Source organism: Gavialis gangeticus, unplaced genomic scaffold (genome assembly GCF_001723915.1).
Source record: "Gavialis gangeticus isolate Ggan-Ray unplaced genomic scaffold, GavGan_comp1, whole genome shotgun sequence".
Classification (NCBI taxonomy): Eukaryota; Metazoa; Chordata; order Crocodylia; family Gavialidae; genus Gavialis; species Gavialis gangeticus.
Genome location: NW_017729006.1, coordinates 52,534,075 through 52,546,247, shown reverse-complemented (window position 1 = coordinate 52,546,247; position 12,173 = coordinate 52,534,075).

Genomic DNA, 12,173 nt, shown 5'->3' with positions numbered 1-12,173 from the left:
ATTGGGCCAATGAGTAAGGGCCCCAGCTGGCTGGCCCACCCCGCTGGATCCCAACTGGCCATCACAGCTGCCCTCTCAAATGACTCCAGGAATGCCTCCATGTCGTCTTCTGTTGTCATCTTTGGGAGTCTCTGTCCGTCAGCCACCTGTGCCATGGCCATTTGTTGCGCCTCCCATTTCTCACTTAATTCCCGCTGATGCAAGAGAAATATAATCTGAGCCTAGGCCTCTTGGACTCTCACTTTTATTAGCTCTTCCATTTGTGTTTGCTGGTTCTGCAATAGCCATAGTGTGATTGCATGTGACTGTTGTCAGTCCTAAGGTTTCCCTAGGTCTGCTGGCTGCATCTCTTCTTTCCTTCGGGGTCTCTGATTTGTATGATCTTGGCCAGGAGATGTTCTACAGTTCCTGGTCAATGCATCATTTGTGATAGGGCACCTTCTTGGTCTTCCATGCTCACGCTGATCACCATCCCTTCTTGAATTCTCCTGCCAGACCTTGAAGGGAGAAAGTAAAGAATATACCAAAAGAAAGAAAATCAACATGGGCCAAGAGGTGTGCAGTGTACTGGCCTCCAGTGCAGGGCACCACCACCCCTTATACCCTGTCTATGCCCAACCAATCCATATTTTGAGGTCTGTCTTTCAGAGGGCTGTGAACTCCTCACCCTGCTTGCAGCCTCAGCAGGTTTGCTCAGTCAGCTGCTCTCTCTATTATTGTGGCAACACTACAGTTCATTCCAATCTATCATCTCGGGAAAAATTGCTGCATTTCTTCTTCTTAACAGGGGCTGATAATGGTCCCCTGTTACACTGATATAAAGGTGTGGATTTCTTACAGGCCACCTAATCAGGAAAAGCAGGTGATGAAGCTATCCAAAAGCTATGGGATGGTACTGATGGGAGAGTTTTCAATATCCCGAGCATCTGCTGGAAGAACAATGCAGCCAAACATAAAATATCAAGCTAGTTCCTAACTTGTGTGGAGGACAACTTTCTCTTCCAGAAAGTGGAGGATATAACTAGAGGGTCACCTATCTTGAATCTTGTCCTGATCAGCAGCAAAGAGCTGGTAGAGGAAGTGAAGGCGATGAGTAACTTGGGAGGAAGTGATCACAATACAATAGAATTCCAGATCCTGAGACAGGGAATGCATGAGGTAAGCAAAATTAGGATGCTATATTTCAGAAAGGTGGATTTCTCCTGACTCAAGGCACTAATAGGTATGGTGGCATGGGAAAGTAGATCAAAGGATAAAGACACCCAGGAGGGCTGGGAGCTTCTAAGGGGCACAGTATTGGAAGCCCAACAAGGAACTATCCAGACATGATGTAAGCACAAGAAGAATGGCAAGAGACCAATATGGCTGCACAAGCTGCTTCTGAAGTGCCTCAAATGCAAAAGAAAGAACTGGTCAGTCACTAAGGAAGTGTACTAGTAAATAGTAAGAACCTTCAGGGACAAAATTAGGAAGGTAAGGATAAAAAATGAGCTGTCTGTGAAATCTGTGTCTGTGAGGAAGAGAGACAGAGATTGTCTTTGGTTTGCAGAAGGTTAGGCCAGCACAGTGTGTGCAGTTGTAAGAAAGAGAAATCAAGATTTGCTAGATGGATTAGTCTGCAGAGAGCAAAGTAATAAGGGGCCACTGATGAGGACCGATTGTGAAGCTTGTTGCCCAAAAAATGTTATGGTTAAGATCTGTTGAAAGAAAGGAAAGCTGAAAGTTAGGTAAGACCTAAAAAAAGGACATGTTAAGATTTTAAAGAGTTGCTAGAGAGAGAGATCTACCGGAAAAAGTATTGCCATCAGAGTTGAAAGAGAATTGCTAAATCCAGAGACCTGCCAAAAAGTGAGAGATCTATGAAGGTGTTTGAGAACAGACTCACGGAGCACAGAAAGGAATTAAGAGTACGTGTTAAAGAACAGAGCCCAACCAAAGTCAGTGAAAGCATGGAAAGCCAGGGACTCAGTCTAAAAGATGCATGAGGCAGAGTCAGTGACTTAGAGTCCAGAAGGGGTTAGATCAGGACAGAACAGAAGATAAGCCCAGAGGCTCTGAGGGGAGCCAAGTGAAAGAGAGAGAGAAAGATCTGAAAGGGGTCTGCAGGGCCCTAAAAGACTAAGTGATCTGGCAGTTCAGAGAAGGGGCACAGAGAAAAGATCACTGTTAGAGCTGCCAGAGCTGGAAGCCTGCAATCGCAACTGGCCCAAGCAGGTGCCAGGAAGCCCAAAAGTGAGAAAATGTGCCCATAAGGATTAAAAAAGACAACAGCAGGAAAGTAGAAAGTTTGGTCCCAAGTATGACCTAAAACTGCCACTCTCCTGAGTGTGGTTAGTGTAATGGAGCTGTCTGTAGCAGGGTAGTCTCTGCCAAATGCAGCATAATAATCACTCTGGGGAATGGGCAAGGACGAATATAGGGAGCCTTAAAACCCTAGCTTCCACCGCCTCATGGGTTGCCCTTAACTGGGAAAAGGTGTGGATTTCTTACAGGCCACCTAATCAGGAAAAGCAGGTGATGAAGCATACCCCAACAGAAATACCTTTAGTAAAGCCCAAAGAAAAAGAATAAAGAAAATAGAAAAATGGGCTAAGAGGCAGCTGTTATAGAGAGAGAGATGTGGAAAGTGTTTAGAAAGAAGGGAAGAAAAAAAAGAGATTAACAGAGTTTAAATGCTAGAGCAGGTAAGAGGAAAGAGTAAAAATGTAATTTTAAAAATAACTGCTTTATAGGGAGAGAGATAGAGTTGCTTTAAAAAAAAGTTAGGTCCTGATCTCAGAGTGCCTGAGGTCATGCGGTGGTCTGTTTGGGTTAAGTACAACTTCCATCGCTGGTCCAGTAAGAAGGAGTGTTATATATTTGCTCTGTGTGTGTATTACAAGGCAGGAAAACTGCTAGAAATAAGTATCTGCAATCTCACTGGTAAAGGGGGTAAGAAATGTTTTGTTTTTTTTTTAACCTCCCCTCACTCTTCAGAAATAGTGTAAATCTTTTAGAAAGGAAAGTGTTAACAACTTGTTAAGGCAAAAAGAAAAAGAAAAAAAAGAGGTGTATAAAGTCTGACTCATGATTTGAGCAATTAGCAATTTGTGTAACACCCTCACCCCTAGATGGGGTTTAAATCTTCATCTCATGCTTTCCAACAACGTGTTCTAAATACCAGGCCATGGTGTAGACATTGACTAGTCCCTTCACCAGTCTTTCTCTTGAAGCTGGCTTACTTGCATTTAGTATTCACTGGATAGAAAGTACAAGGATAGTTTCTTGCCCCACTGGGAGCAGGCTAGGGCACAAAATCCCCTTTATTCAAGGGCACCATCCATCTCACTGAGTGACCCAGATGTTGACCTGTTTTCCTCCTCCTCCTGATCCCGCATAACTTTTTCTCTTGGATTCCCACAATGTAAGCTTCAAGAGGAGGGCTAGGTAGTGGCTGATGCACGGCCTGTGGCCTGGAATCAGGAGATGCAGTTTGAACTCTCTCTGGGTAAGGGAGGATCTGAGTTACCAGCACACTCAATAGAGTCCTAACTGCCAGACCAGGGGTGTCAAATGTACCTCCTTCTCTGCCCTGGATCCAGACTGTGGGGCTCTTTGTGGGTCACATGCAGCTCAGGGCACAGGGTGGTTCCAGTGGTGGCAGCAGTTGTAGCTTCCACCTAATGCATGTGAAAGTGGTAGCAGCTTCAGGTCTCTCTGTGTGCCACACACCCCATGCCAGAATTGGAGCTGCTGCTACTGACACATTTTTCAGGATGGGGCAGCAGTTTTGGATCCACATCAGGCATGGGGCACAGAGCATGGGGCATGTGGTGGCAGCAGCACTAGGGCCACGAGCTTAGGAGCTGGGACAATGGCAACAAACAAAAGGAATAGAGGGTGACAAGGACTGTGTCAACCTGCACTTTGACCTACTGCTGCCAATTGCCATGGATTCTGGATTCTGCAGCAAGCCACTCCCCTTCCTAACTATACCCCACACTTGCTGTTGTCCTATCAGTAGCCTGGTAGGCCAGATATAGTGGCTTCATGGGCCCTATGTTTGTCACCCCACGCTAGACTATTAGGCTATAAAACGGGCAGGGAGGGGGCAATGCTTTTATTCATCTTATTCATGTTTTTGTATAGGTGAAGTTTCAGGGCTGGCGCAGTGTTATGCATGCATCTAGGTGATTTTATTTTGCTGAAGCACATACACCACCAAAGTGCAACCTGGAAAGTGTGCTGCAGTATGATATAGCATGCATCAGCATGATACCAACAAGGTAGACTCCAAAGAGTGCACAAAAATGGTAGTTTTGCAGCTACATTAAGTACCATTTAGGCACCTGAAGGTGAAGCAGGATTTAGCTTTGGACAAATATCCAGACCATGGCTGGTGAGCTTTATTTGAGCATGTTTTCATTTTATGCTTGTTGAATCACTTGCACTGGGAGTGGGCTGTAACTGGACACAAGAGTGTATGTGTGCCTTTCTCCTCTCGTGCCTGTGCAAACAACGTGACATTCTGCTGCAGAAGTAGCAATAGGTAGAGTGAAAAATGTAGATTCAGGTTTGAGTTTATCATTCCTTTTCCTGGCAAAACCCATTGAGCTCTTTGGGTTCATCTGCCTTCCAGAGGTTCTTCTGGTAGGGCAATTGGATGCTGTTGCAGATTCTTTACTTGATTTTCTACTTATTCAATGGTGGCCCAAGACCCCTATGTGAAGGAGTGTCTTTGGGCATCTGTGGTATTTTGTAGGGGCAGCAGAATCACTTGCTGCTCCACCATGCCCTGTTGGTGCTGCTGCCAGATTGTCCAAGACTGCTTATTTGACATGTTTCCTTTTTTATAACAGAGCCAGCCTCTATAATGAAAGGCCATTCCCTTTCTTCAGTTTGGGGATGGACTCACTAGCAGATACACGCTGCACTTGGGAACCATGGTCAGAACCAGCATGTCCTTTTTACCAGTAACTGTGGGTCAGTAATTAACCTAATGCACAGAGATCAATACCTGCTATCTACTATTAGGTCTTTGCATTAAAATCTATTATTATACATTTGTTCAATATACCACCTGATAAACTCTGATATAAGTTTTCAGATATTTGACATTTCTATATAAAGAAATAAATAAACATGCAGAAACAGAAAGCACATTTGATTAAAAATCAGGTTTTTAAATGGCACTGCATATAAGCCTATGATTTTCCAAGAGGCTATGCTTTCTTAGGGTGATATCTTTTACTGAACCAACTACATAGCTGGAATAGTGTTACACAATGTTTGGAAAGCAAGACATTCAAAATGTGAATGCAAGACGTGCAAGGCATCAGGTGACCTAATGAAGAAAGTCTTGCATTCAAAAGCTTGCCTAATTCTATTCCAACTATGAAGTTGGTCCAATAAAAGATATCACCCTAAGAAATGTTTGCCTCTTCCATAATTTCTGGTCTATCATGTGAATAAGATCGCTCTAGCACTACCACATGATTTTCAAATCATATCACTTCATGATCAGATTGCTTCAGACCTGAGTTCCATATACAGAAAGAAACCTCTGTACATCCACCTTTCCAATTCAGCACTGGGTTCAGCCACTTCCAAAGGACTTGCCAGCTCTGTTCTAAACTCTCCAGGAATCTTAACAATGTAGCTTTCAGGTTATGAATAGTCACCAAGCTGTGCAGGGTCCTACTCTGCTTGAGGTCAGAGTTGCTGCTCAAGCACAAGGATTTTGCATGTCTGATTTTGGTTTTCCTCAGCGCTCCTTTCTCCAGGACAGGAGATGACAGAAGAAGATAAACTGGTCCACTGATACTAGTCTGACAGCAAGAACTTAAGTGCAGTTTTCCTCTAGCATAAATTTTACATAAATGTTACCTCAACTATAAATTACTACTGATTCACAACAGTCTGAGAGGAGAACCAGGCCTCAAACATGAATACTATAACTTCAACAATGGGCTTATAATTTTAAATGTACATTCAGGCACTGACACGTATATTTAGATATCTAATTAAAAATGTGGCCTGATTTTGTAGAAGCGGTAAGCATCTATAAATGCCACTGGAGTCACTTAGAGATACAAGGGCTTAGCACCTTTGCAAAGCTGGTCCTTTTGTGATAATGACAACTGGATTTAAGAGTCTAACTTTAGGTAGTATATATGAAAATTAAAGCCAGAATTTATTTTGCACTGATAGCTAGTTGCCATATTTCTTACTATGCTTAAAAGTATAAATAAAAATATACGGAGATATACACAAAAGGACACTTTAAAAGTCAAAAGATGAATTTTCAGTGTCCATTTTTGGCTTATACTGTCTTAAGCAAAACCAGCTGAGCCAACTAATTTCTATCATAGAGGACAAAATAATTGGGATATGTACTACTAAACCACAAGTGTGTTTCAAATGATTATTTCCAGAGTTATGTGCTACTCTTGTTTAGATGGATTGCCAATCTTTAGCTGATCAAGCCCTTTGTACAGCCAAAACAAAATACATTTTATGTTGTGTAAATCAATACAAAGTTGTTATATACTGCATGTTGCTATATTTACACTGAATATTTCATTTTACCTTACTATCACTATTGGAAATTTCTGATGTTGAGAAGATGCCTGTTGTTTGCCTTGCGACATTCACTTTGTTACAGGCAGAGCCTGTGTACAGCTATAGCTCCAAGATAATATATATGTTGGACTTCTTCTGTATTCTTGAATGTTTATTTAATTGCTAAGTAGTTATGAAATGGGTAATTTAATGATTTAATTAGAAAACCACATGATTGTCCCCTTTTTCCTCAAATATCACATCTCAGTGATTTTCATACATTGGTTAAACTGGCTCTGAAGACTTTAAATACATCTGCTGGCAAGCCACTATAGTAGACACATGGGGAGAGGGGTGTCAGCTTTTAATTGTAACTGTCTTGCAGAGTGGTGTTGTTTTAATATCCTGTATAGATTTTTATGTAATACACTTACTTGCAGGCAGCCCGAAGCAAGAATCAATTCTGTGAAGGATTCTTCTTTTGTTAAAAGCCAATCTTGTTTTAATGATGCATGAAGAAATATTCGAGCATTGACATTTTTCTGTCAGGTTTCTTTTGAAAAATCAATTAAGATAATACTGCTTTGACCTAGTTATCTAGTTAATGCTTATTAGGAATGTAATATGATTTACTGTCAGCATAATAATTTTTGTATCTTATCCCATTAGCTTGTGCATATTTCAAAGTGTATTACACAATGGTCACTTCTTAAAATGTAATGTAGCAGAATACATTAATTAGATTGACTGGGATCATTAAACAGAAACTCTCTCATTGGTTTCTTGTATCAAATTTGTATATCATCTCTATCAAGACATTTCATTATTTACTTGCTGAAAACTGCATCTGAGTAGAAGTGCTACACTTAAAAACTTTTCTGACTGGGCAGAAACTATTTATCAATTGCAAAGCCTTTGTGTCTAGTTATTTCTCATTTATGCACATTAATTAGACCTGATGATCCAACAAAATAATCTTACCAGATAACACTCTTTGAAATCTGAGAATTCAGAGAAGAATGACCACCCATAAGTAAGTGCAATGAAGTATGATTGCAGAAACACTAAAGAATCACTTAAGTTGCTAGACATTTAAAAATTTAAATAATTGTTTTACTTATTTCTTGAATTTGTGTTAGTTAGCGTTAATGGAAAGGTCGATAAAGGGGCTGTCTCACTGTAACATTAGTGAGAAACTATTGATTTCTATCCTTTTAGTGGTCAGTGTTAACCAAGAACCCAACTCTTTTAACCTTGTTAAGCAGTACGGAAATTAAATCTTCCCACCACTTTAATGGCAGCAGCATATCTCTCAGAACAATATTGCAGTTAGACAGTCTTCCATTTTGCAAGGCTTATCAACATTCACAGTATTAATGGTCTGTATGAAATGTATATGAGTAGCAAGGAAGGATGGCAGACTATTTTATAGATCTTAGTGAAAGTGAAATAAAGAAATACGTCAGCAACATAAGAGACAGCAATGATCTCTCACATACCAGGGAAATGCATTTCTTTTACTCCACAGTGATAGCCTTTATTTGTTAGGTAACTTTAAATGCACAGCATTAATGATCTATACATCTGCATTATTGTCATTCTGTGCTTTTCACTTGGCAGGGATACCTCTTGACTATAAGGTTCATGTGATCAAAATCAGAGATGATTTGATTTTCCTGTCTAAAGAGGCACTCAGATACTACAGTGATGAGTGCAATATCTATACATAGACAGAAAACAACAGAATAAATTCACATTTTTAAAATGTCAGTTCCACAGACAACACACATTCTTAAGGAAGAGAAAAATAAATAAATAAATAAAAAGCAGATGTTTTTAAAGGAAGAGAGCTATTTTAAACTGATTAGAGAAAAGGTAGATTGGAGTGTAGTACATTCAGTGAACTTTCAATGTAAAAATAACATGTATAGTATAACACTAAAAAGATTGAAGAATTTTAAGGAAATACAAACCACAACTACACGTTTTGTCTTGTATTCATTCTTTGAATTTCATGTTGTTTCTCTACCTTGTTTTTTCATTGAATGAGTGTGGCCTAGGCCACTGTGTGACTCTGTATTGCTACGATACATCATTTCAAATTGGCTACTGTAACATTTGCACTTAACAAAAGCGACCATGTTGTATAGACCAACATGATGAATTTATGCTTGATAGACTTGTTTATCTTCTTTTTGTAACATTTTACAATTAAATACGACAGGAAATTAAGAAGGAAACACTCAGGTTCATATGGATTTACAAAAGCTGGTCATTTCTCTCTACTTACTTGTTTTAAGTAAGACCTTAAAATCAGAAAGCATTTTCCATATTTCATTGGAATTTCAGCTATTGACAAGATTTGATTTGTTCAATATGTAACATTTATCCAAGACCTGCTGACATTTTACTCTAAATAAGATGGCTGTCCTAAAATATTGAATGATGGTTAAAACAGCAGAATAGGTTGGAAATTTCCTTGGGATAAATGAAGTATGTAAAAGGAGTGAAAGAAAAAAGAAGTGACTCAGGACACAGAATTTCCACATTGGCATTGTTTATAAGTCACAAAGAAAGTAGGGAGAAGAACATCCCAATACTATCAGTTATTCTTATTTACATGTAAACACTGATATTAAGATTCATTTTTGAGCACATCACTTTTTGGCTCCTAATTAATTGCAATGACAGCACCCTGTATTTGTACGCATGTGTGTGGATGTGTGTGTGTGTTTATGAGAGAGATGCTGTTGTGGACTGAGGTTTTAATTATATTAAATATTAATCATGGATTGAAGTTGGAAACCATAAATTATTGTTTAATGATCAATGATCAAATGCACAATCAAGATAAAGAAAATTAGGATGGCAGACAGCAACATCACAATTTGAATTTTACATTATTAGTCTTCTGCCTAACTAGGCACTTTTCTTGAGTATCTGAACTGTTTTGCCTTTTAACTGTGCTTGCAGTTGCTATAGTGATGGCATAATTTTGTAATGGTCTAAAAATGACACTGGCATAGATACTGACAGATAGGAATTAATTCACTAACAAGTAATTATGTAGCGAAATGTTGACTGCCATGCAGAAGGTGCACTGTGACACATTTACTGTTTTTCAGGGATGGCAGTAACATTAGCGTTGGTCATTAGTGGTAGACATCTCAGTACAGTGTTGGATACAGACTTATATGCAGACCTATTTAGTTACCTGTGTGACAGCCTTGTTCAGGACACCAGAAACAGCTGTCCTAGCCTGTATGAGCCAAAATAATTAGGCCTGTCATCTTCTCGCTCTGATTTCCCCTTCAACCTGCTCCACAAAATGCAAATATTTTGCTTTCATTGTCACATTCACCTTGACATGGATATTGCTTTGGCGCATAACTCGATGAGATGACTCAGAATTTGCATTGTTCATTCTAATAAATTTGCTTCCCCTCTACCGCATGGCAGGACCCATCAGATAAAGTCTCCCAGAGTGTCATCAATCACCATCGCTGACAGACGGCTTTTGCCTTCATTTGTTACATACGAGAACATGCTTAATTATTTGTCCTGTAATTAGTTGGGAAAATGTCAGGAAATGTCAACTCTCTGTTCACTCTGGAAGGGCTCTGCTTGAAAGCCACAATGACTGAAGTGTCATTAATGCTGCCTAACAAGACGAGGATCAGCTGGGGAAAAGTGAAAGCTTCTAAAAAAGTAATCATGGCGAGTTAAGGAAAACTGCAAATCAGCACCAATAATAAGATGTGAATCCTATTAGCAAACAGTTATATTTTTCATCTGTTACTCTTCACAATAAAAATATGGGAGAAAAAACCTCAAGAAACAAATACAGTAGGCTCATATATTTTCTGTCACATATTCATCGGCATTTCCTAAGCCAATCATAGCTAATATATTATTGTAGGTAGTATCTAATATTTAATTTTCAGATTTGAGGCACATTTTTACATTCATGCAGCAGTATAATGTACAATGGAAATATGAAGGTAAATATTATTTTACATTAATCATGTAGTATGAGGTTAATTTAAACTAAAAATTTGTTTTCTGATTTTGAGTTGATAAGAACATCAATTTAAATTTTAAGAAGTAAATAAAAATTAACACAATATATGTAGCCAATATTTACAGTTGCATGCAATAGGCAGTTGGATAGATTTCTTAAAATTGCATGGGCAACTAGAAGAGATCAGCTCTACTTTCTGCGGTGAAATAAAAAGGCAATACCCCCTATTTCATGGTTAAAATAAAAAGGAAATGTGGCACTGAGTCTGAATAACTACCCTGCTTTTAATTTAGCTATATTTCCAATTAACCAAATAATTGGTTTTAATTTTGACAGTGAACGTTTTACAGGATTTCACAGATGAAGATCATAGGAACAATGTAACTGTAACTATTTCTATGTCTATCTGGATGGTCCTGTGTTTTGACATAATATATAGTTTGTAACTGATAAGACTGTTTGCAGGTTTTTCATTTGAAATCATGCGTTATATCTCTGAGTGCCTCACCTGCCTTTTTTCTTTTTTACTTTATTGCCAAAGTGCATATTCTTGTGGGAATCCTTTCTTACTTAATTACTTACATTATTTCATCTCTCATTGTGATTAAGCAAATTATTGCTTGGTCTCTTTAGAAAGGATAATTAAGATAGCGTTCTGCTGTTTTACAATTTACTAGTTGTCACAGGTATGGCTAAGCTAATTATCAAATGGTTAAAATTTATTCTGGAAAGAATATTACAAGCATACTGTGGGGGCAAATTGCTTCGAGGGCTAATTCAATTACAGATGCACAGACCTCTAGTAGGGGCATAATGTTTGATTTCGGAAGGGGAGAGCATGGGAATTTAAGCTGAAGCTTAGCATTATAATGCCCATCTTGTATATTAGGCTTTTTAAAGACAATATGCAATTGCAAGTAATGGTTGCAGAAAAGGCTGGGGAAGGAAAGAGCGTTCTAAATCTCTTACTGGTATTTTTACTCTTAAAAAATCAAAACAAAACAAATGAATGCAGTACAATAAACTGAGGCTGTGTTATGAAGTATACACATTTTAGGTGCTGTTCATTCCTGATATTCTGATTCCAGTCAGATAAAAATATAGATAAAATTACTGTGACAAGCTGCTCTCTCAGCCCTGAGTGGACTTCCATCTTCATCCTCCAAACCAACTCACAATTCAAAATAATAAGGCACTATTACCAGTTTTCCTGGGAAAACCCCCTCAGGATTGACAGCTTATGAAGACTTAGTAACCCTTTTATCGTATAAGAAAGATGGTCTCTTCAAACAAGGGTGCTACTGTGCTTTCAAAAGTGCAGGGGGTGGTCACTGAGGGAAAGATTTTGAAAATGCACCATAATCAACCAAAAATAAGAAAAAGAAATTATTTTGTACAGTGAACTGCTCGTGATCTCTATCTCTTTTTTTATTTAATTGCTTTTAATGTAGGACAAAGATTTTTTTTTTAATATCTTGAAAATGGTCTTGTTGCATTCATAACGCAGGTGTTAGAACCATGAGAAAGAAGAGAGGGCAGTCACAGCTAAGAGAAACATATTATAACCACTGCTTATATGTAATAGAAATAGAGACTTCCTTTCAATATTTTG